Source organism: Neolamprologus brichardi, chromosome 18 (assembly GCF_056152115.1).
Source record: "Neolamprologus brichardi isolate AB-2024 chromosome 18, ASM5615211v1, whole genome shotgun sequence".
In the NCBI taxonomy this organism is placed as follows: Eukaryota; Metazoa; Chordata; class Actinopteri; order Cichliformes; family Cichlidae; genus Neolamprologus; species Neolamprologus brichardi.
In genome coordinates, this window is record NC_142121.1 from 3,182,754 (window position 1) to 3,209,518 (window position 26,765).

Sequence of the window (26,765 nt, forward strand, 5' to 3'; positions counted from 1 at the left end):
GACCTTTGGTTAGCCATTCCGGGTGTCCCTCGTTAACTAGCAGCTGGTTCATTTGTGCTGCCAGACGCTCGTGGAGTGCAGTCAGCTTCTTTAGCCAGTAGGCGTGAACCATGTCGGGCCCTGGTGCTGTCCAACTCTTCATACTGGAGACCCTTTCTTGGATATCTGCCACTGTGATGGTTACTGGACCCTGTTCAGGGAGGTCGCTAAGGTCTGCCCTCAGATCCACTAGCCACTGAGCATTGCCGTTATGGGTTGCGTCCTTCTCCCATATGCTCTTCCAGTATTGCTCCGTCTCCAGCCTTGGTGGTGCTGTTCTCTTATTATTGTTCCCTTGCCACTGAGAGTACACCTTTGCTGGTTCTGTGGAGAACAGCTGGTTTATTCTCCTGCCTTCTATCTCTCTGGTGTACCTCCTCAGGCGGCTTTGCCAAGGCTGTGAGTCTTTGCTTGGCAGTTTCCAAGGCCTCAGGTATGGACAGCTTGCTGTATTTCTTATGCACCTTCTTTGTCGCACCTTTCTGCAACTCCGTTATTTGGCTGACCTCCCTCCGTGCTACTTTGATCTTGCCCTCTAGCCTCCTTCTCCATAGAGGGTACTGCCCCTTGTGGCTGTTCAACTTGTAGCCAAGCATCTCACTGATCACTGCTGCCATATTGTAGATCAGCTTGTTAGTGTCGGTAATTGTGGTTGTAGGTATTGTCCGTATTGTCTAGCAGACCTTCTGAGGGTACTCCAGGTGAGTGGAGTGAGTAAAACTGTAACTATGAAGACTGTCGAGAAGTCCAGTGACCGGATAACACTGGCGCGGAGGCGTCTGGTAAACTGATAGTGTGGTTAGCTGGCAAAGAGAAGTTGAGAGCGCTGGCCTTATAAGTCAACAGCTTAATTACCCACAGGTGAGAGCAATGAGCAGGAACACGGTGGCTCCTCCCAGAGGTGGAACTGCCGGCTCTGTGGAAAAACACTGGCATTCACCCAGACCATGACAGAATTTGTTTCCCCTGCATCAGAAGCGTGCACTGCTGTCCAAATGACAGACAAACAGTATCCCACATTTTTAGTTCACAAACACTTCTTACAATCACTTCTTACTCCTGAAATTTTGGAAGTTTTATCCTTTTTATACAATAAAGTTACAGGACGATACAAATGATTATCAGGCAAAATGCTTTGAAGTAATCTCGTCCAATAACACATGAGGACAACAAGTGTATTTTCTGTTAATGTCACTACACTGATCTTAACCGTATGTTTTTTGATCGTAAAACATCACTCCTTCCAAATACAGTTGATTGGAATGGAGGCAGCGTCAACTGGATCCACCCTCTCTGCCCAGCGCGTGCTCCTAATACAGGAGAAACAAATTCTTTAGCATTTAACTACCTTGGCACAACACCAACACCACCATTTTTATAGACGACATCATTGATTATGTTGACAAATCGTTGCAGCCCTAGTCACAAGCTCCTTGTAGTGACTGAAACAATGAGATTGTGAATACAAGCAGCAGAAATTAGTTTCCTTCCAAGGGTGGCTGGGCTCTTCCATAGAGATGCTGTTTGTAGCCTGACCTTTTGAAAGGGACTCAGAGTGTAGCTGCTGCTTCTCCACATCGAAAGGAGCCAGTTGAGGTCATTCAGGCATTTGACTAGTATGCCTCCTGGACACCTCCCAGGTGCTCTCAGCTGGTTTGGGAACAATTCAATGTCTCCCAAGATGAGCTGGAGGAGGAGGCTGGGGTGAGGGAAGTCTGGAATCTATGATTTGAACCTGTGTCAGTCTTGTAACTGTAAAAGATATTCAATAGAACCTTAATGGAGATTTTTCCCCCCATTCATGTCATGGTAATTATTTAGTTATAGATAATAACCAATGTATTTGTGCAGAATGTTGGTTCCATGTGAAATACACTAGTGGTACAGGAGATTCTTTAAGTTTTGCCACAAGGAAGTCAAACTTTCCACTTAATGATATCTCATAACTGAAAAACTCTTAAGATGACAGAGCAGTTTATAGTTGGTGTCTATTTTCTGTGCTAATAATTGAAAATTCAGCATCACAATAACAATTACTTGGTTTTATTGAGCTGAATTTTTTTTTATAACTTTATCAATATTTATTTTAAGAGACGGGCATGATTTTCCAGAGACAAAGGAGCTGGATGGAGACGTCATATTTAAGGTCTGCTGAAAAAAAATCTATATTCCCTTAATAACAGCTTTTGAAAAAGAAAAGTATTTTTAAGATCACGCCTCTCATAGATATGCTGGGATATGCTTTTGTGTAAAAAAACAATAATAATAATGATCATAATAATAATATATATAACAAAAAAAGTGGATTAAAAAAAGTTTTTCTATTGCAGCTGGTGGAAACCCATGGCATGGAGATTTTTATGAGTGAAATTGGAAGGTATAAAAAGATGCTCTTTCCACACCTGTCACACTATTCTACTGAAAGGGATGAAGACAATCTGTCTACTGAAAATACAAAGCAAGACACGAGTGCCAGTGAAGGGGTTTTGAGGATTACATTACATGTCTTAAATGAAATTGGCCAAAAGGAGCTTGCTAACAAACTGGAGAAACGTAAGGACAAAACGTGCAAATATTACAGAATTAGTTTTATAGTTTGTTTTTGTGATCTCTTATTGAAAAAATATATCTTTTATGTTTTTTAATAAGCTGTTTGCGTTCTTTTTTGTTCTCTCTTTACAACCAGATATTTATGGTGAGCTTGATGTCTGCCAGCGCAAACTCAGACAAAAACTGAAAAGGTTTGAATACATTTATGAGGGAACAGTACGGCATATGGACCAGACTCTTCTCAACAAGGTGTACACTGAGCTCTACATCACAGAAGGACTCAGTGAAACTGTTAACAATGAACATGAGGTCAGGCAGATTGAGGCTGCATCAAGGAGATCAATGACAAAAGATAAGCAAATCAAATGCGAAGACATATTTAATTCTCTTTGTGGATCCCATAGATTCATCAGAACTGTGCTCACTACAGGCATTGCTGGTATTGGAAAAACTATCTCTGTGCAGAAGTTAAATCTTGAATGGGCAGAAGGAAGAGTTAACCAGGATATTCAGCTCCTTATTAATTTACCATTTCGGGAGCTGAATCTGATGAAGGAGAGAAGATACACTCTAACAGAACTTCTTCATAATTTTCTCACAGAGGCAAAAGATTCAGGGATTTCAGATTTTAGCAAATATAAGCTTGTGCTGATATTTGATGGGCTGGATGAGTGCCGGCTTCCTCTTGACTTCAACAACAATGAGCCTTGTTCTTGTGTCTCAGAGCAAGTTCCAGTAGATGTGCTTCTCACAAATCTGTTCAAGGGGAACCTGCTGCCCTCTGCGCACATCTGGATTACCACCAGACCCGCAGCTGCACGTCGCATTCCAGTTAACTGTGTTGATCGCGTGACAGAGATACGAGGGTTTAATGATCCACAAAAGGAAGAATACTTCAGGAAAAAAATCTCTGATCAAAACATGATCAGCAGACTCATTTCACATGTTCAGTCAACCAGGAGCCTTCATATCATGTGCCATATTCCAGTCTTCAGCTGGATATCTGCCACTGTCCTGCAGAAGATTTTAGAAGAAAAAAGCCACGAGAGGAGAGGAGAAATGCCCAACACACTGACAAAAATGTACACACATTTTCTTGTGCACAACTCATTGATCAAATGTCAGAAGTACACACTCAGGGAAGAGGTTTGCGAGACCCAATCACAGGTCAAAATGAATGAAGAGATTATCTTGAAGCTTGGAAAACTAGCCTTTGAGCAGCTACTGAAGGGAAACATAATCTTCTATGAGAATGAAATCAGCGAGTACGAAATAAATGTCAGCGACACTGCAGTATATTCAGGAGTATTCACAGAGATCTCAAAGAATGATTTTGGAATTCATCTAAAGAGATCATATTGCTTTGTGCACCTCAGCATTCAGGAGTATTTTGCTGCAGTGTATGTTTTCCACACCTTCATTTGCTCTAACCTAAACTTGTTGGAACCAGAAGGATCCCTCACTGTCCGAGAGGCTTCTACTGAAGTAACTGGCCTTCTCCAAAGTGCAGTGGATAAGGCCTTGCAAAGTGAGAATGGTCAGCTTGATCTTTTTCTCCGCTTCCTTCTTGGCCTCTCACAGGAATCAGATCAGTTGAAGAGTATTCTTGCCACCATGAGGAGTACTTTACCAAGTAATGAGGAAGTTATTGAGTACATCAAGGATAAAATCAGTCAAACTCTTTCCCCAGAAAGATGCATCAATCTCTTCCACTGCCTCAGTGAGCTTAATGACCAGTCTCTTGTAGAGGAGATCCAGAAGTGTCTGAGTTCTGGTAGTTTGTCAGAGATCACACTTTCACCTTCACTTTGGTCTGCTCTGGTTTTTGTGTTGCTGACATCCAAGGATGAGTTGAATGAGTTTGATCTGAGAAAATATTCCAGATCTGAGGAGGGTCTCCAGCGGCTGTTACCGGTGATTAAGGAATCCAAAATAGCTTTGTGAGTAAATTACAACAATACTCTGTAATGTTCATATGACATACAATATTATTTTTAAATGTGACAATTATTATGATGCTAAAAACACAGCTGAAACAAACACACCAGATCAAATTCACTCTCTTCTTCATAGCTAAATAATTAAAAAAATAACACTGTATGTTACTTACTGTAAATTAAACTTAATAGGCTTTACTCAGATTGACAATATGTGGAATCACAGACATTGGCCCTGGCTTAATATTTATTTAACTATTTTTTAATACAGTGCTTTAACTTGGCATCATCTACTATTTTATATTGTACAGCAGCCTATTAACCCTGCAAAATATACTAGCATATGGTTATTTTTTCTGCTTTTTAAGGCTTAAAGAATGCAACCTTACTGAGAAATGCTGTGAGATGCTTTCCAAAGTTCTATTTAGTTCATGTCTAAAAGAGCTGGACTTGAGTGATAATGACCTGCAAGACAAAGGAGTGAAACTTCTCCTTGATGGACTGGGCAATACTGCATGCCAGCTGGAAAAACTTAGGTTTGTGAAAATATCCTGGTGCAGGATATTTATGCCACACAAATAGCTAAAAGAAACTAACTCTATATGCTTTAAATTTAAATTTCAGTTCGGCATTCTGTGGAATCACTGACTCGGGCTGTGACTCTTTGGCTAAAGCTCTGACCTCCAGCCTCAAACACTTGAAGGAGCTGGACTTGAGTTACAATCATCCTGGGGAGTTGGGAATAAAGCACCTCTCCTCCATAGAGAACGACCCTGATCACCTCACTATCAGGTATAGTTGAGTTAAATTACACTTACAGTTAAATAAAAGTTATTTTTTTCATGTTCTCTAGATTAGCAGAAAATAACATCTTTGATTTTACCTAGGATAAGTGACAGTGGGGAGTGTTACTTAAAATCAGCTCTGAAGAAATGTGAGACTTTTTGTTATTATTTTTAAACAAACATACCAGTGACATTTCAAGTTTTTATACTGGATGGGGGCACAAAAAACAAAACTGAAATCTTTTTTTTCAGATGCACAAGAGCTGACTGTGAACATGAATACAGCACATTCAGAACTATCTTTTTCTGAAGACAAGAAACAAATGAAACGATTGGAAGAAAGTCAGAAATACCCTGACAACCCAGAGAGATTTGAAGACTGGGGACAAGTGCTTTGTAATGAGGGTCTCCGTGATCGGTGCTACTGGGAAATAGAGTGGTCTGAGGAATGGATGGGTATAGGAGTTGCATATAAAGGAATCAGCAGGAAAGGTAAAGGGAACGAACCAGTCCTTGGCTACAATGATCAGTCCTGGAGTCTACGCTACTGCAAAGGCAAATACACCGTCTGGCACAATAAGAATGATGATGCACCCATATCTGTTCCCTATTTCAACTCCAAGAGGGTTGGAGTGTTCTTAGACTGGACAGTTGGCACGCTGTCCTTCTACGCAGTGTCTTCACAGACCATGATTCACCTGCACACTTTCCACACTGAATTCACTGAGCCATTGTATCCAGGCTTCAGACTGGGAGAGCCAAGTGCTACATTAATTTTACGCCAACCAGAATATCTTTAAATGGTGATAGCCCCTGCAGACAACAGTTTTTAGAGTACAGTTTTACAGTATTGACAATTATGTGAGCGCTGTAAAACAAATGAAGGGATTTCAGAAGACCTTGTATGTAAGTGATTTCAACAAAAGTTTTTTTTGTCGTTTTTTTTAAATCAATTTCTAGTTTTGTAGCAAGTGGATATCAAAGCTGTGAAAAGCTGTCTGTCTTTAACCCTGAATTGAATCAGCAGAAGAGGACGGAAGGATGTATTTTTTCCTATAACTAACAATTTCAAGGAAATTGGTAATAAATTACATATTTTAAATCTTAATATCTATTTTCTGTAATGAGTTTTTTTTTATGTTAAAGTGTTTGTATTATGTTTTTTATGCTTTTGTGATGAGGGATGGGATATGGATCAATAGGTGACAGTATTGAGAAAATATACTAGAAGCTTGTGAAATCAAGCTGTAATAAATAATCATCAGAACGATCCCATTGCAAACCAAAAGTGTGGGCATTGGATTTATTTTCACATTTTAAAAATACAGAGAAACGTAGATGTCGAAAGCAAGAAGTTCACATCCACCATCTGCCTGGGCTCTTTCTTTGTGGAGTTTGCATGCTATCAGAATGTTTCCATGTCCAGTCCAAAGACATGCAGTTAATTGGTTATCTGAATGGGCATGATTGCAAGTGGATATCAGCGTGGGAAAAAACCCCACACAGCAACTCACTCATATTAACAATGATTAATTGGAAAAATATATTTTGTGCTCAGTCATAAAATGTTTTGTGGCACTGGTTCTTCCCATGGGTCAAATGTAATGTTAACTTCAGTTACGTTATATTGATCAGCCACAACAGTAAAACCACTGACAGATTTTAAATTAAATGTGTCCGAACAATTAAAAGATTACAGCAAAGAACCAAAGGCCCTGACTCAACCTCCTTCCTATTCCAATCTGAGTATCAGTGGGATGACCCTGAACATGCCTGATCCATGGAAGTCCCACTCAGCAACCCACAGGACCAAAGGACCCCAGTGCCTAATGCTACACAGTGATCGGCAGGTGATTTTCATGCTGTGGCTGTTCAATGTATATACTGTACATCTGAAACATTTAAACTACAGTTACGGTGCTTATGGGGAACAAACATATATTTATACATAAGACTTAAGAAACAGCATATCGTATTTTTTTCCCTTTTTTATTTCACGAGGAAAAAATGTCCCGCGCAATGTTTATGGAGATGTGGAGGAGCCGTCAAAGTTAAAAGCAAACAAAAAGTATGATTGGCTAAAACTGGTTGATGCATATCAAACAGTTGAAATGAAAAAAAAACTTTTTTTTTTATTTTTGTGCAAAGCTAGGTGAACCTTGCGCTATATTGACATAATGATAAAATAATATTAAAATATGGAAACACAAACTTTAGTCTATTTTTTTTAATTGAATTATACTAAAATCTGACAAAAAGAAGGAAAATAAAAAATATATCTCTATTTTCTGTTGCCTACATTGCAGAGGGTGAATTTGCTTCTGAACAGGAAAATGAGTGGGAAAGGCTAAAGTGTGTGTAACCCAAAGGACCAGACAGGACGCAGAAACTCGTGTTGGGCTTTTGTTTATTTGTTCTAATGTCATTGTTTGCTTTAGCACTTTTCGGTGCTCACTGCTCCAGATCCGCACCGACTCTCTGCTCCAGCAGCTCTCTTCCTCTCCAGCCCGGCCGCTACTGAAAGGGAAGGGATGATTATATGATGCTTGCCATGCTCTGAAAACAAGCCTTCCCAGGCGCCACACCCTGAACACTCTGTTTGACTCCTCCCTTGCAACCGAGCAACCAACCACACCCCGCCACACACCTCCAGCAGGAAATCAGCCACAGCCATCTGAACCCCCATCCTATGGACCACCATGAACTTAAAAGCCTGGAGGGCCAGATACCACCATATGATCCGACCATTAGCAAACACATAACAAATTGAACTGAAATGAATTTAATTTGACTTTTAAAATCATGCTGAGTGTTCCTCATGTGAGCCATGATGACATGAGGTGATGACTGTGTTTGATATGAAGCTGAATCCAGTGTATGTAGTGAACTTTGTGCTGTATTGATGAGTAGTTTAGTGATCAGAGTCCATGTAGTTTCCAGGATCAGACTGAATGCAGTGCAGTGCTGGAAGCTGCTGCTGACTGTGTGAATGTGTGTCTGTGCTGCTTGTTGCTGCTGTCAAACTTCAGATGAGCAGGTAGTGAAGCCCGTGGTGAGCGTGTACCCAGCAGCATCCAGAGCCCACCTGGAGGGGAACAGCTCCCTGCTGTGTGTGGCCTCAGCCATGTTTCCTCCTCTGGTCCAGTTCTCCTGGAAAAGACAGAAGAAGAACGGCGGAGAAGCGGAGGAGCTGCCCCCTGCTGAGGGAGAGCAGCTGGAGCTCAGAGAGTCGGGACACAGCGCCTCCATCTTACTGATCCAGGAGCAGGACACCAACACATATAAATACAGCTGCTGGGTGAAGCACGAGGGGGGCACAGTGGAGGCCCAAACACAACAAGGTAATGAAGGCTTGGTGACTGTGTTGAGCAGTGATTCAGCTTCATGTGGAGATGCTGTCAAAGAGAGCAGAGCAGCAGAGGACTGACATTTCTCACTGCAGCTCCAAACATTTGACTCCTTTTCTGTTTCAGAGCTTCCAGCTCCAGCAGCCTCCTGTCCTCCAGAGAGAGAGCCAGCAGACCTGCCAGCTCTGCAGCCAGCTGACTGTAAGATCACCTGCTGCCTCTCTGCATGGACAGCTCCAATGTCCAATGAGGGAGCTGGAACAAGTTTAGGGTCTTAAAGTTGCACTAATTGATCAAATCTTCATCCAACAAGCTCTGATAAAGCCACTGTACACTAGCTGCTCAGCACCAAACAGCAGACAGACCATAATATGTCAGAGATCAGTTTGTTAGCTGCTTGTGGAGTTCTTCTGCCCCCAAGTGGACACAAACACTACATCAATTCATCCACTTGAAGAAGAAGCTGTGACTGTTTCTATTTGGACTTTTTCTCCTTGATCTGAGAGGAATAACCCGACTGTCTGTCTGTCTCTTTGTGTCTGTCTGTCCTTCAGTGTCCTTCCAGTCTCAGTGCAGGGTGAAGCTGCTCTGCCTGCTGTACACAGTGCTGATAGTGAAGAGTCTGGTGTACTGCTGTGGACTCTCTCTGCTGATGATGCTCACAAACAAGGGAGCGTCCACCAACTGCACACATGCTGACTGACTGTTTCCTGCTCGCCTTTTCTCACCATCAGATCTCATCAATTCATCTCATTCATCACTTTGATCAGTGTTCACAAATGTTAGTTATGATGTGTTGTGCTTATTTTGCCTTTTTCTTCAACAGTTAGAAGATCATCTGAAATAAATCCATCTTTACATGTATTGTTGCTCTGAGTTAGAATTCTTTTTGTACTTATTGTGACTTTTATTGTAGTAACAAAAATCATCAGGAATATTTTTATCACAAGTTTTCAGTTTGATTTGTTTTTGTTTGATTTTCAAATGTCAAACAGTGTAGTTGTGTTTGTGTGAATAATAAAGATTTCAAGATGAAGAGTTTGATTCGACTTTCATTGTGTGATGAACAACAAGCCGTGTGAGTGAAGCACAAACTGACTGTATCCAAACTTCCTGCAGCAGACGGGCTGTGTGGCTTTCTGCTCTGCAGCCTCCACACCGTTAGCTGTGGCTTTTCACTTTAATAACACAATGACAGTTACAAGCATGAACTCTGCTTCAAGAATGATTCCAGGAAGCATCTGTGTTCTTCACCTGTGAGAGAAACAGCTCAAATCCTCAACTCAGAGCTGACAAATGAACTTTCATGGACTCAAAGGAGAGACCATGAAGCCCCTGCAGTCTGCTCAGCTCCCATTTTATTAGCTGAGCTGAGTTTTTCATTCTGGATATCACACACGTAAGAACAGATCAAGTCTGAACAGCAAATGTTGGAGAATCATTTTGAAGTGTTGCTAAATGTCCTTATTATTACAAAAACTACTGAATGATTCAGAAAATCGTTTCCAACAAGCAGAAATATGCAAACAAAGTAGAAACAAGGCAACATGAGTCATTCAGATGCAGATAACATATTGTCCTTATTTTGAAGAACACAGTCATGAAATCTTTCTGTGTGTCATTCATTGAGTTGAAGTGCCTAATAGAAGAGGAAAAGCAGAAATAATCAATGATAGCTGAGACATTGAGAACATGGCTGTATGCCTGCTATCATAACAGGAAACAAAGCACACAAACAGCAAACAGACAATAATGTGCTCGCAGGTTGTTGTGTCATTTTTGACATTTAATGAAGTCACAAAAATGTGTGCGACTCATTAAAGGAGTCTGTACGTGTCAGTCAGTGCTCTGTATTCATGTGTTCACCTCATTAAAGTCACTGAGACACTTTTCTCCTCCAAACTTACAGCACAGCTTCATATTTCACTGACTGATTCTTTGATTACATCCATTAAGGGTCACACAGTGAAATTAGTGCAAACTTACAAATGTGTTGCAACAATTTTGGCCTCCAAACTGAACTTTGAGACAAACAGTGAAGCTGTGAGCAAAAAGAGGCTCCAGTGTGTGTCATGGTGGAGGAAACTGTTGTATTCCCACATTAAAAACATGCTGATCTTATTGGATTTTTCCCTCAAAGTCTTTTTCCTCCTTTTTCTCTTCATCCAAATGTTCTAGCAGGCTGACTGTGAGTCCCTGTTTAAGCTGTACAGCAGAAAGTAACAGCAGTCAGCGGCCTCCACTTGACTTCATGACTTCAACCCCTCGCACAGTCACTTTCACTTTCTTCCTTCTGTCTTTTAGTCCTAAAATGTAGAACAACACCAGATCAAAAGATTTGTGTCCTTCACTCACATCTTCAAATGAGACCTTCCATATCAGAGATGATACAAAGGCAACATTTGTCTTATTTCTCTTTCATGAATCAAAAAGTACTTTTGTACTGTTGTGTAAATGTGTGTGTAAAGGTGGATGACTGCCTACTGCAAATGAAATCTAACCATGGCTACAAATAAATGAAGCTGACGTGAAACACAGCCCTGTTTTTATTACTGTTTATAGATATTAGAATTGATGATCATCATTTGAATGATTCTTAAAAAGGCTTTAATGAATCCTTCAGTCTGAAACCAACTTGGAACAAAACACATTAGAAGATGTGGGAAAGAAGCACAGTGTGCACATATTTTAAACACACAACAGAACCACATGTGTTTGTTTCAAAGAAGATTTTTACTCTAAATGTTCTTATATATGATTTTGTTTTTTTAACTACTTTGTGTGCAATTTATGAACTTTTAAAATATTGAACCATATTATTATTTTTATTTTTCTATTTATTTATAGTTTAGTTATATTTAGTTTGTATATTTAGTGTTTTCATCACAGCTGTTAAACAACAGATAACAGTGTGTGTTACTAAATTCACAGCAACATGAATGTTTCTGAGTGTTTGTGCATCATGTGACCCAGATTTTTGGATCTGCTGTCAGATTGAAATGAAGACGATGAAACCACAGCAGCTTCAGCTGAGCTGTCAATCAGCAGCAGCAGTCTTATCTGTGGGCCGCAGGGGCTGATGGGAGCTTTGAGGACCTGTTAGAAACCACGTGGCCCTCGTCTGATCTCGCAGCTCGTCCTTGTTTGGCCTCAGCTGCATCAGAGCGCCACTTCTCCCCAGGTTCACCAGAGGAAACACCACTGCACAAAATGCTTTTCCTCCCAGCTGCTGCTCTGTGCTGTCTGTGTTCAGGTGAGTGTTTCCAGCCAATCAGGAGCCAACAAAGTCAACCTGTAACAAACACTGTCACACTAACCTTCATCTATCTGTCTGTGTCTCTACAGCACTGGTTACCATGGCAGCAGAACAGCTGATTCAGGACGATTTAACATTGACCAGGAGAGTTGGAGAAAGTGTCTCCTTCAGCTGTGGAGGGATTAATAAGTGTGATTATAATTATATATTCTGGTACCAGAAGAAAGAAAAAGAAACATTCAAAGTGATTTTTGATATTGATCGGAGTAACGGTGACATAGATAGAAGTTACTCTTCTCATCCTCAGCTCAGTGACTTCTCTTCTGTAAATACAAACAAAGGCTGGGAGTTAGAGATTAAGAAAGTTAAACTCGATCATTCAGCCACCTACTACTGCAACTGTTATAAGGAACATCCCCACAGTGAGAAATGATCCCTGCAGCCTGAACAAAAACCAACAGATGAACAGATGTCAAACAGTGTCTGTGACAGGAAGAGAGCAGTAAACCACAGCCCAGCTTCACATGTTTCACCTCCATCTCAGAGTCACAAACATACTGAGCTCAGGGACGATTTTTATTTACTGCTGTCAGAAATTCAATTCTATTTATTTCTGTTTGAACAGATTTTTCATCTTGTTTTAAGACAGAAACAAGAGGAACAGATGACATCAAACTTCCAAATGGAAACAAATGTATCCTCAGTCCCACAAAAACATTTATTCAAAGTGAAAGAAAAACAGATTGTGTCAAACTGAATCAAAGTCCATCCCTCATTCACAGTGTTAATGTTCTCTTCATGAAAACTCTTCCAGCAGCACTTGTTGTTTAACACCTTTCAGTACATTTAACCAGACACTTGGACTGATGTCAGGTCAGGATTTTGTCCTTCTAGCAGCGGCTCATTAGGACGCTGATGTTGTTGGACAGATTTCCATCAGTTTCCTGTGGATGTTTATAGAGGATGAATCAGTCACGGTGCCTCATCTTTCCGTCACCGTCTTTTCTCTCTGATAGAAAAAAAACAGATTTTGTATCTGAATATGTCAAATCTGGAATCAAAGGACAAGATTTCTGTTTTCTGTTTGTGTTTCCTGACCAATCACATTTGAGCAGCTTTGGCTGCTTAATTTCATTTGCAGCATCGCTGCTGAAGAAGAATCAGAGTCTGACTGGATCAAACACACAGATTTAACAGCAGAAAAAGTGATTCCATGTAAAACACTCTCGTTCACAAGTTTTAACTCACATAACTTCACATTTCCTCAAATTGAATCTTAGTCATTTAATCACAGGAAATTTCTGGGATTTTGTTCCAGACTGTTTATTTATTTATAGATTTTTCTCTACTGAATTTGTTTCAAATATTCAGGTTAAAAATCAGTCTGATTTATTCTTAATGAGTCTTGTTCACAAAGTTACATATGCAGTACTCTGTACATCTTCCATCCTTAGAGATAAATAATATATGTTGTCCAATACTCAGCAGACTGAACCAGGACTGGAAACTTGCTCATCATCTCATCTTTGAGGTCTCCATTTAAAAAGCTTGTATGTTGAACTAAAAACTTTATTCTGGAATTCACTCACACTGTGTTTTGCCAATATTGTGTTTTTTTTTTTACCATGAAGTCATTGAGAGTCCTTCATACCAGAGTAACCAGAAAGGATAATATATATTTTAAATATGTAACTTTCTACAGGACTGAATATAACATCATTATGTAAAAGTCCAGAGTCTCTGTGCTTCATCTGAGGATGATGTGAAAACTTCTAACATCACACAAAGTAAAGGTCTCTATCACACTGCTCATGAAATGCAGATTTGTCCATCTCCTATTTTGGGCGTCTAGTGGAGGTCTGAAGATTTCCCTCTGAGGAAGCTGCTGGTGAAGGTTGCGAGTTCTGCTTGATCCCTGCGGTGACCTTCAGTGTCTCTCACCCTTTACCCACCCCTGTGGCTTGTCATGTGTTTCTTTGGTGTATTAAGAGTTTTTTCATGTGCAGAGGTGTTTTTTCTGTTCTCAAACTGGGGTCTGTTTCAGAAAGCGGGTTTAGAAAACTCAGAGTTAAAAATGATACTCATGGTTGAGTAACCCCGAACTGTCCAACTCGGAATATTCGGTTTCAGAAAGGCTGATAACAATTAGTTCAATCAACGCGGAGTTGCTTTAACCCCAAGTTAAGCGCGCGCACGAGGATACATAAAGCCCTGATTAGTGGAGCACAGATTAAGCGAGTCACCATGGAGATGGAGGGAAAGAAGGCGCGGTCAATGTATTTTACGGCGCTTGAGGCCGAAATTCTGATGGCAGCACAAGCCGATAACATGCAAATTTTGCGGAAAAAAAGTAACACAGCCTCAGCTGCAAAAGAAAGGGAGCATGCATGGCAAAACATAGCCGACAGAGTCAATGCGTGAGTGTTAATTTAAACATTGATCCTAATGTGTTTGCAGCTTGTTATAATTCTAGACAAAGAGGAGTAGCAATTTTAATACATAAAAATGTTAATTTTACAGTACTCGATACAGTTATAGATCCAGAGGGTAGATTTCTAATTATTAAACTATCAATATTGAACAAAAAACTATGTATTGTAAGTATATATGGTCCAAATGTTGATGAACCCTCATTCTTCCACGGATTTTTTAGTGCACTCTCTGAACACCTTGATTGCACACTCATTCTTGGAGGCGACCTCAACCTTGGACTAAATGAAGAAATGGATAGGCTCAACACAACAGGAACTCAGCGCAATTGGCAATCCACAAATATAATCAAACAGTATATGAGCGATTATGGCCTTTGCGATGCATGGCGCTCCCTTCACCCCAACAGTAAGGAATATACTTTCTTCTCACATGTTCATCACTCCTACTCTCGTCTGGATTATTTTTTGGTCAGCAGCTCACTGCTGAGTGACATTTCAGACACTGAGATTCACCCTATAGCTGTCAGCGATCATGCTCCTGTATCTTTAACACTAATGCACAAGAATAATACTACGCCAAGTAAAAACTGGAGATTTAACACATCACTACTTAAAGATGAAGACTTTATTAAATATTTTAAAAAGGAATGGATTTCATATTTAGACTTTAATGACACTCCCGGAACATCTGCTTCTGTTCTATGGGAAGCAGGAAAAGCTGTGATGAGAGGTAAAATAATTTCTTTCTCATCACACAAAAAGAAAGAAGAAAACAAAAATATTCAGGAATTAGAAAAAACCATCAAATCCTTAGAAGAAGCCTACGCGTTCCACCAAGATCAAGAAATAATGAACAAAATATGCAAAACAAAACTAGAATTAAATGAAATTATTAATAGAAAAACACAATTCCTTGTACAAAGACTTCGCTTGCAGAATTTTGAACACAGTAACAAATCAGGATTTCTAGCAAACCAGTTAAAAATAAATAAAGAAAAAACAACTATATGTGCTACTAAAGATTTATCGGGGAACACAATATGTGACCCTGGAAGAATAAACAACATTTTTAGGGATTTCTATGAAACTTTATATTCACCACAAATAAACCCATCTAAAAATGAAATTGATTTGTTTCTTGACAACGTAACTCTTCCAAAATTACTAGACAGTCAAGCAATGGCACTGGATTCGCCACTGACGCCAGGTGAACTCCAGGAAGCCCTGGTAAGTATGCCCAATAACAAGGCTCCAGGTCCAGACGGCTTTCCTGCAGAATTCTACAAAGAATTCTGGACAATTTTGGCACCAGTATTCCATAGATTGTTGCAGGAAATCAAGAAAAATGGCAGACTACCACCAAATATGAATTCTGCCAACATTAATCTCCTGCTAAAACCAGGAAAAGACCCTTTATTTCCCTCAAGTTATCGTCCAATATCCCTTATAAATGTAGACCTTAAAATAATCTGCAAAGCTCTCTCAAAGAGATTAGAGAAAATAACCCCCCTCTTAATTCATCCTGACCAAACTGGTTTCATAAAAGGTCGGCACTCCTCAACAAACACTCGTAGATTACTTAATTTAATAGACTACTCATACAATAAAAACATTGAAACCATAATATTATCTCTAGATGCAGAAAAAGCATTTGACAGAGTTAACTGGAAATTTTTATTTGCAACTTTACACAAATTTGGTTTTGGAAACTCTTTCATAAATTGGATAAGAATATTATACAATTCCCCAACAGCTCGTATCAGAACAAATGACCAGACATCCTCCAGCTTTTGTCTTCTGAGGGGCACCAGACAGGGATGCCCACTCTCCCCTTCACTTTTTGCAATTTTTATCGAACCTCTAGCAGCAGCATTTAGACAGGCTACAACAATTAAGGGCATAAAATGTAAGAACGTAGAACATAAAATCAGTCTCTATGCGGATGATGTGTTGCTTTTTCTGCAAAACTCACAAATCAACCTCTCTGAGGTAATTACTCTAATAAACTGGTTTTCAAGAGTTTCAGATTATTCAATTAATTGGCCAAAATCTACAGTTCTTCCCATTAACTGCTCCTTCCATAATTCATCTTCTGCCCCACTACAATCTGGAAATATTAAATATTTAGGTATTAATGTTTCTCCTAAGCTTTCAGACTTAATTAAATTAAACCACATCCCACTTCTAAAGAAAGTAGAAGGCGATCTGACTAGATGGAAATCTCTACCCATATCACTCATGGGAAGGGTCGCCACTATAAAAATGATGATCTTGCCAAAAATAAATTACTTATTTTTAATGATCCCCAACAAACCATCACAAGATTGGTTCAGATCTCTGGATTCACATATTTCTAAATTCCTTTGGAAAGATAAACCCCCGCGTATCAGCTTAAAAACACTACAAAGAACCAAGGATAGAGGAGGATTAGATCTGCCTAATTTTCACCAATACTTCTTAGCCAACAGGCTTCAGTTCATCTCAGAATGGTTAAAATGTACCCTCTTAGATGAGCCCTGGCTAGATGTTGAACAGGCACTATGCAATGATCTAGAGATTTCAGACCTACCATTTATTAGCTCAAACATCAAAAGACATGAATGCTTTAAAAGCATCAACATCAGCTTTTCTCTGACAGCATGGTGGGAGTTTCTAAAAATAACGGAGTCTTCATTAATCCCATGCAAACGTACACCTATCTGGAATAACCCTGACATATTACAAAACAATAATAAGATTAATTTCCCAGAATGGAGTTGTAAAGGAATCAAATACTTAGAACATATATTAGAGGGAACAGAATTTATTCCATTTGACAGACTAGTTACACAATATGGGATCAACAAGAAAAGATTTTTAGAATATCAACAAATTAAATCCATAGTAAAAAAGAAATTTAACCTCAGTCAAGTTGAATTACAAACACCACCAAGTGTGGTTCAATTTCTTACTCTTAAATCCCCCAAACTATTATCTAAAATATACAGAACACTTTCTAAAATAGATGAATCAATATCCCTTCCTATTGCAAAGTGGGAAGCAGATTTATCAGTCAGCTTAGACCAAAACGTCTGGTCTCAGATGTGCTTAAAAACCTTTAAATTGATTAAAAATCCCAATCTGCAATTAATACAATACAAAATACTGCATAGAGTGCACTATACAGGTCATCGAATGTTCAAGATGGGCTTTACATCCGCCAACAACTGCTCGCACTGTCAAGGCAATACACCAGACAATTACATCCACGCTCTTTGGTTCTGTCCACCAGTGCAGAAGTTTTGGCACGAGATATGTGAAGACTTATCAAAGTGTCTGAAATGTAAAATTCCAACCTCCCCTTTAGTATGCTTGTTGGGAAATTTGGATGATGTCACTACAGAAACTAATACAGTCCACATGGTTTTTACTGCCCTATGCATCGCCAAGAAAACGGTCCTCATGAACTGGAAAAATAAAAATAATCTTAATTCTAGCCAATATAGAAACTATCTAATAGATCACATTAGTCTCGATATAGCCTCTGCCACCACATTAGATCAATCCCTCTGGGCTCCTTTGATCGGGTCCATCACCTAGCGGGGTTGGGGGGTCGTGGTTTGGTCCCGCCTTGGCTATTGTGGTTGATGTGGAGGTTGGGATGGGCTTAGGGCACCTGGAGGACCCCTAGAGACGTTATCCCTGGAGGGCTTAACCCGGGGGTTGTGTTCATAACCTGGTTAGTGGCTCTGGTCGCTCTCAGAGGTTGTTCTCCTCGTGGCCGCGTGCAGCGGGGCTGGAGGATGGTCTGTGCTGGCGGACGTAGGTTACTGGCCTGGTGGCCTGGCTGCCCCTGAGTGGATCCGGGGCGGGCGTGGGGGTTTGGGGTTCGGGGGTGCTTCGCCTCCGTGCTGGGGCTCTGGCTGGGCCTTGGGGGCTTCGGTCCTCGTCGGTGTGTCGCCGAGGTTGTGGGCGGGTGGGTGCACGGGGGCTCAGCCCTGGCGCAGGGGGCCTCTTGTGCATCGGCCTAACCGGGGGGCTCTTCAACTGGCAGGGAGGTTGTTCCATCTTTGCAGGAGTCCACTCTGCAGGTGGGGGAGAGACATAGGAGAGGTGGAGAATAAACTTAACCTGGGTGTCTGTGTCTTGTGTAGTCTGGGAGATGATTGAATGTTGGGGTGGGTACAGTTTCCTCTGCGGTGGGGTAGGGTGGGCTGCCCCGGGTCCTGTGGGGCTTGGCGGTGCTGCTGCCGTAGGCCCCGGTCTGGATGGGCCTGGGCTCCCTTGCCTTGGTGGATACCAGAGGACGGGGGTGCCTATTGGGGTCAGCGGGGGAGCTGGCCCTAGGGAGGGACACCCTCCCCTCCCTTCTTTTCCTCCCCGTCCCCGGCTGCCTCCCTCTTCCCGCTCCACCACACCCACCCACACAGGTAGGGCTTTGGGGTGCGGGTGTGTCACCAGGGTGCAGGGGAGACATTCCCCCCCCCTCTGTCCTCTTCTGGCCACCTGTGCCTCAATTTTATCTCACAACTTAGACATCCACATTACTTACACTCTAATAACACACACACACACATATATATATATATATATAGGGCCTTGAGGGTGGGCACGTTAACGGCGTCCAGTAGACGGTCTGTGTATTCAAACCTACCTCTGGCGCCGGTGCCCACCTCTCAATTTTAAATCCATGTAGACATTGAGGGTTCTCGGGAGGGGCCGTGCTAACACCTGCTGCTCTCTGGCAGCAGCACCATGCTCTCCCTTGTTTTAAACACACTTTAGAGCAACACGCAGTAACACTACACTTGAGCGGGAGGAGGAGGGTATGGGGTCTTAACACACCCCCGTTCTCTGCTAGCCATCGGGGCGGGGGGGCTGGGAAGAGATGCTGGCTGTCCGATTGGCCTCCCTGCTGCTGCGGAGCCTGGGGCGGTCTGCTAGCCTCCACCCCGGAGGGAAGGGTAACATCTCTTGGGTCTGGGTGCCGTTTCCCCCTCTGGGGGCGAGGATACCTGGACCCGGGGTATAGAGTATGTTTGGGGAGTGTGATTGTATGTACATGTCCATTTACGTTTATTCCTACGTTGGGTGAGTGCTGAGTGTTTGTATATGTGTGCATGAGGGTGGGAATGCATGTCTGTGTCTGTGTGTGCCTGTTTGTCTGTGTCTATATGTCAGGTCGGGTCTTAGACTCCACCTCTCTGGGAACTCCCAGGCCCTCCAAGTGTGGAGGCCTATCTCCCCTCACCACACTCCCTGCCGGTGACTGATGCCCTCAGGGGTCGGTGCATTGTTGGTTCTTGGTGTCCGGGGCTGGGCGCTCAGGTCATGTGCCAGCTCACTCCCGGTGGCTACTTGGCGGGGCCTGGCGCCTGCTGCTCAGTCAGGCCTCTTCCGGGGCGCGGAGGGCCCTCGGGCCTCCGGCCTCTGTGCCTGCGGCTCGGTTCACTCTGGCACAGCTGGCTGCCGGCGGAGCCGGCGGGCACGCCGGTGCAGCCCCCTCTAGTTTCTGCCCGGTGGCTACTGGGTGACCCCTCGCCTGGGTATCCTCAGCCCTTCCCATGAAGGTGGCACGGATGCCCCTCCGGTGGTCCTCCTTGGGCTCTTGCACTCTGGGACCTCTGGATGTCTGGGGCCTGGATCTCCTCCATGCCTACTTCATGCCCTGAGGGACAGGGCTATGGCTCTCTACATCCTCTTGCAGACCATTACATGGGGAAACCATTTGAATACAAGCGCGCCGATCCACACAGGTGTGCACACAGGTGTTCACTGTTTGTAGACTTAAATCACACCTTTCTTGGCTGCTACTTCAAAGCACATTGTGCGCTGTCTGTCCTGCGTGCTGCACAACAACATTCAATATTTAGTATTTACTGCTGTTTACACTTAGGTAGATTAATGCGATGGTGTTGTGTATAGTATGTTGCTTTGTTTTGTTTTTTGTTTTTTTTGCTTGTTTTCTATTCTTTTTCTCTCAACAGGTGATCCCGGAGATATTTTTTTTCCCCCCTTTCTCAATGTCCCTCTCCCCTTCTGTTTTTCTTTTCCTTCCTCTTTCTTTCTCCCTTTCCTATCCCTCACTCATGTCTGTCCCGTCTGTAACAACTGAAAATAAAATAAATAATAAAAACAAAGGTCGATCAAATGGACCAATACGGCAATGCCATGATGATCCATTTGGCAAAATAAATCCATTGGGTATCCTTGTTGGTCTTCAGACAACAATTCTGACGGCTAAAGAACCAAATGGGACAAAAATGGGCAAAAAAAAAAAAAAAAAAAAAAAAAAAAAAACAACATTGATCTAGGGATTTCCACCCATTTAACACGTTATTTTATTATATTGTATTTTATTTTTTATTTTATACATTTCATTTTGTGATGTGATGTGAGAGCAGGTGCAACCCAACAGGCCCCAAACGTTCCTGGTAGCAAGTAAAAATGAAATATAAAAATATTGTCCAAACAGGTAAGGTGTAATTGTATTATGAGCCATAGTGCTTGGTCTGTTTGTCCTATGTAAATCAATTGCAGTTAGAGGCTACATTAATTTTCTTTCTGTAAGCACTTATTGAAATTATCTGAGCATAGGTACATATTTGCTTACTCTGTATGCTCAAATGTGACCCGTTATAGCCAACAGAAAAAAAGCAGAGGCCCGAAAAACAGGTGGGGGTCCTCCACCACCACCGCTCACAGAGGCTGAGCAGTTGGCCCTCAGCCAAAACAGTGGGCGCCCTGTGGCTGAAGGCATCTCTGCGGGGACATCCTCTGAGTCAATAACCCCGCAAGACACAAGTGCCTACATAAGAGGTAAATTCAAACTAATACATGATGTGCATACATCCTTTCTTCACAGTCACCTTTGCAGTGCTACTCATTCATTTGATAAACTCTTTACCATAATGAATTATGTTGTAGTGAAGTTATTTTCCTACTGATTTTGCCTTCCCTCAGTCTTGGTTGTCTTTGAGAGCATAATGACAATGAAGTGTAAGGTGATTGGTATATGTTTGTTAATTGCCATTTGGTCCCTTGTAAGTTATAAGTGACCTGTATAAACCTCATATTCTATCAGTTGATGGTGATGGTGTACTGCATCTGGTGCAGCCTACTGTTGAGCCAGACCAACATGCAGTTGTGAGTACTCTTAATACTCCACAGATTATATGAGTTTACAGTAGAACAGCAATGTTGTTCATTTCTTTACTACAGGAAAATAATGAAGAAACATTGACAGCTGTTACAGAGGAGGAAGCAACAGAGACACTTCATGAGGTTTACATCTTACAATGGAAAATATAACAATTGAATAAAATGTGGTACTATAATAAAACCATGGACTTTCTATGTCTCTAACAGAGTGATGATGGAAATGAAGAGGAAGAGGGTCCAGCCACTTCTCCAACAAACCTTCCCTCAGTAAGATGTTCAGCACTGATTTACAACCAACCTAAGTAGGCATGTACTATGAATGTCAATGCTATTTTCTGTGTTTCAATAGCTCCCTGTAAAGCAGCTGTACAAGACCTATTTGATCAAGAAAATAAAAAAATGCGACTTGGAAACGGAACACTTCAAGCAGCAGATCCAAAAGACCAAGATTGAGATTTTACTGCTGGAACATCAGTTAAGGGTGGGTGAAGTGGTCAGAGATGGACGAATTATTTCAGTGTTTGAACAACATAATAATATACTTATTAATACTTTGTGTACAGGAAATACAGGCGACCAATAAAGCCAGTTGAACAAAAAATCTGTTTATTCTTCTTTCAACATGTTGAGGTGATGGGTCAAAGGAAATGATTGTGACATATGGTGTCTCTGACTGCTCTTCCATCTTGTATGTCCGCGGGAGGGTCAGGATGTTCATGGTTTGGATCACTGCTGATGTTTGCTTCAGAAGGACAGTGTTCTCCTCTAATTGTGGCAATGTTGTGAAGAATCACACATGCCACAATAATGTCACATGCCCTTTCTGGGGTGACCCTGAGTCTTTGAAGGCACTGGAACCGGGCCTTAAGCATTCTGATAGTCATTTCAACTCTGGCTCTTGTCCTGCAATAAGCCAGATTATATCGCTGCTGTGGGCCCGGTTCAGGGTCAGGGTAAGGGGTAAGCAAATAGGGTAAACATGGATACCCCCTATCACCAAGCAAGTAGCCAGTGAACTCTTCTAAGACAGAAGGATACACTTCAGTTCAAATGTCCCTGTAGCAATTGGTCTTTATATATTTTAAAGTATTTTCAACTCACCATGTCCAAATTTTGTGCTCAGTGTACATTCACGAAAAATTCGTGAGTCACGAACAGAGCCTGGCCACTTGGCTTCCACATTTGTGATAATGTTGGCAGCATCACATATGATCTTCACAGTGCAGAGAACACAAATTAGCATCCATTACTATAATGAAATAATTTGTTAGTCTGAAATGCTACAGGGAACTATGTACCTGTACATTAATGCTGTGGAAAGACTTCCTGTTCACATAGTCTCCTTCATTTACTGAAGGAGCAATGATTGGAATGTGAGTGCCATCTATACAGCCAATCACGCCTGGGAACCCTGAAAATACATGTAAAATTTAAGTAGTAGTTCAAGTATCACCACATCATGAATTAAGTTTTGTTCATCCTGATACCTGCAATTTTGTGGAATCCCTCTTTGATAAATCTTGTGGGTCTATGACCGGGGAACACCACAAACGAGTACAGGAGACGTTTCAGTGCAACTGTAACATTCCTGACTGCCCGACAGACGGTAGCCTTGGAAACGTGCTCAGCGTCACCAATATTATATAGAAAGCTCCCGTTTGCAAAAAAACCGAAGTGCAATACAAATAATATGTACAGAACTGAGAGAATGTCCGCGATGTGTCACATGAGCAATATTAGGCCTGAGGATGTTATTCAAATAAATTATAGATTGTGCTGAAAAACGGTAACGTTCACACAGAAAATCATCAGGAAATGATAAAATGTCCAAACGCGCTCTAATCACTCTCCCGGCGGAGAGCTCTGCGGAGAATTTGGGCTTCAACATCTACTGGCTCTTCAAGGAAGGGGCACGCCATGTCTGACACTTCCTACAGTCAGGTTTCCGACAAAGAGGCGGAGAAAGTCAGGGTTAGATGAAGTAAACCTGCTAGGGGGCAGGTTAGCTTCACGGAGTGTGTTGTCATAGTAACTCACTCAGAATTAATCTAAACTCGCTTTGTGAAACCGAAAACCCAGAGTTTTCGTTAACTCAGGGTATACTTACTCAGAGTTTGCACTAAACCGGCTTTCTGAAACAGGGCCCTGATCTCCCTGTTGGAGCTCAGTCTGGGGGGAGTTATTTTTTTCTCCTTATCTTTCCTCATGTGGTGCATTTTCCATTGTTAGACCTCTCTGACCTGTCTTCCCCATGTGATGTTTTGTGTAATGTATGTATGGTCGGGGGGGTAAGATGGCGCCGCCATTGCGTGCAATAGGTCGGCAGCCTTATGAAATTTCCCCTTGTGGGACTAATAAAGGTATATCAGTCAATATCAATCAGTCAATCAATATAAATCTAATAAACTAATAGTTCATAAAGGACACAGACTCATTACTGTAAGATTCATTTTAATACTTTAATTGATAAATCAAAGAAAATGCTGGAGCTGCAACATGTTAACATGTGGTTAACAGATTAAAATTGATGCTCTCGTATTAACAGCTAACTTTCTATGTTGTGCTGATTTATTTGTCACAGTCTTGGTCATTTATTTTGAAGTTTTTTGTGGAGGTTAAACTTTCTGTTATAAATTTACCTGTATGTGTATTTTAAATATGATCTGTGTTATTAAATGCAACTGTTTCAAATCCACCTTGAAGGCTGCTTTCTTGTTCTGAAAGATGAGGATGTGTAACTGTGACACTAGAAGAGGTGTGGATCTTATTCTCTGAACTTTCTCTAAACTTATATTTTATGTAACAGTACCTTTGTATTTTCTGTTAACAACACCAGGGCCCACTGGGATGATGTCCATTAGCTTGGATATTCTCTTCTGCCAAGACTTCTGCTACCTTCCTTCCTCCATACTTGACAAAGACGACTGACTGTTGTTACTCCCACACACTGGGCAGGTGATCCACAGCGGATCCACTGGATACGTGAATCTGCGAGGCCACGAGCAATATTCCAGGGGAACGCTGGATGCAGGACACTCGACAAGCGCCGAGTGTGCGACCTTCGAGACATGGCGCCAGCAACTAGTCACCGCAGGAGCTTTTCCAGTGTGGATCGGGGCAACAGAAACTTGGGAGGCTGCTGACAAAGGCTCCCCATCACAAAGGTAACAAACACACCCCAGCCACACACAGTTCCACATACAAGCAAACACACACAGTAATTCAATTCAATTCAATTTTATTCATATAGCGCCAAATCACAACAAAAGTTGCCTCAAGGCGCTTCATAGATACCATAAAAATTGGAGATCCAACGATCACCAGTTTCATATCTGCAGCTGATTTATAGTTAAGCTGGTCTGTAGAGTTCACATAGAGCCGGTGTGGGTGAGGGGACTCGCCCAGCTCGAATGACCAAAGTCCAGGTGTTGTCCCTCTTTCCACTGACAAGAAACAAAGAGCTGAGTAGCCTTGCAGGTCAAATCCTACCAGTCCCCTCAGTATGACAGCTCCCCCCTAGATCGTGGAACTTGTTAGTAACAGGGTTGATGTTAGAGGCCTGAACAGTCAGGCCCAAGGGAGTGTTATATTTAAAGGCCCAGAGTAACCTCTAAGAGCTGTTTATAATAAAATGATTAATATTCTTACCTTTACCTTTACTATTTCACAAAGGTTTAAAAAGGGTACGTCCACAATTTAGACTGTAATTACAGGATATTTTACTTTATGTCACGCTGGACGGAGGCCAGCAACTTGAACAGAACCCAAGCGCAGACACACAGAGCGGAGGCAAGAGGGCGTTTTAACACAATTTATTGGTGAATATATAATATGGGTGAAACCACAATAATGTGGCAAACTGCGGTGTGGAAAAGTAGCCGTGGAACTATTAGCGTGGCATGAACGTGAGGACAACTGGATCTAGGCAGGTAAGTATTGGTCACACTGGGGAGAGAGGAGAGCGGAGTTAGAGCTGGGTTGAAGTGGTTTACCAGAGAGGGTAATTATGAGAGTCTCTTCAGCTTACTTGCAGGAGGTGGAGGTGTGGTATCGAGGGGGAGGTGAAACGGCTGACCTGGGGTTCGTTGGATCCAAAGTGGTGAGTGAGCAGGAGGGCAGGCAGATGAGGTTTGGAGATATTTCCCAGTGAGATGGAACGGAGCTGCGATCCAAGCGGTGCGCAGCAGTCGACACTGGAGAACAAGGAGGAGATGACAGCGCAGAGCTTAAATCCCTCTTTGGCCTGATTGCCCCAATCAGCTCCAGATGCGTGAAGCTGAGGAAGTCCTGCCCACGGGCGGAGCCAAGGGTGCTCTGGCACTGATGGAAAATCCCAGCTGCTCACCCAGACCATGACACTTTATTTGGCAGGAGAGAAGCAGAGGCAGAGTTAAAAGATAATAACAGTCACAGAATAATAAGCAAATCACATCAATCATAATTATCTCATTAACCTACTCTGAGCTAATGCTGATTTGAAAGGATGAGAGAGGTTGGAGGAGAGAATGAGCAGATCTTGTGCTGAATTTTGTTTCATCTCAGTGTTTTTGTGCTAATGGAAACAATCCAACAGGAAAGCAGGAATCCTTGAATATTTGATACTTCAGGAATACAGCGAGACCCCAGATCTTCTCAGTGTTGGGAGAAGCTGCAATCCACCAGGAAAATGATGGGAATCCAAACCATTAGAATTATAATCCAACAGAGCAAAGATGATGATGATGATGATGAGCAGAGATGGAGCCAAATCCATGTTGAATTTGTAAGTCCATTGTCTGGGCAGCTGCTTGATCCCTCTGGTGTCTCTGCCAGAATTTCCAATGGTGAATTTCTGGTATCCGATCATCTGAACTGCTCATCACACAGAACTGCTGGAAACAGAACCTGAACATCTCTGAGGCTCCAATTTATGTTCTGACAAGTGTTCACTCACCCCACCTCTCCTCCCTCTGGTAGGTCGTCACCAATCACTGTGTTTACAGAAGATCAGCAGTTATTTTATTTTCTGAAACTACATTTATTATTTAACATATTGATCAGGATCTCTGATCTCTGATTATAACTTTGATTAAAAATAAAGATGATTTACTATTAGCAGACCAATGTCTGCTAATAGTAATAGTTTATTGAACTGAGATCAGATCTGTAATTGTCACTCTACAAATTTGATGACAGGGGAAAGTGAAGGGGACTTCAGCCTCTCTGTCTCACTTCTTCCATCAGAAACTTTTTGTTGTTTTATTGAGCTGAGATCAGATTTGTGATGATCACTCTGATAA

The 26,765-nt window shown here is 41.8% G+C and overlaps 1 pseudogene; it reads left to right on the forward strand.

Annotated features, from left to right (window-relative positions):
* The first annotated feature begins 1,657 nt into the window (after nucleotides 1-1,657).
* On the forward strand, nucleotides 1,658-6,111 carry LOC148097307 (NLR family CARD domain-containing protein 3-like; annotated as a pseudogene).
* Nucleotides 6,112-26,765: the final 20,654 nt, after the last annotated feature.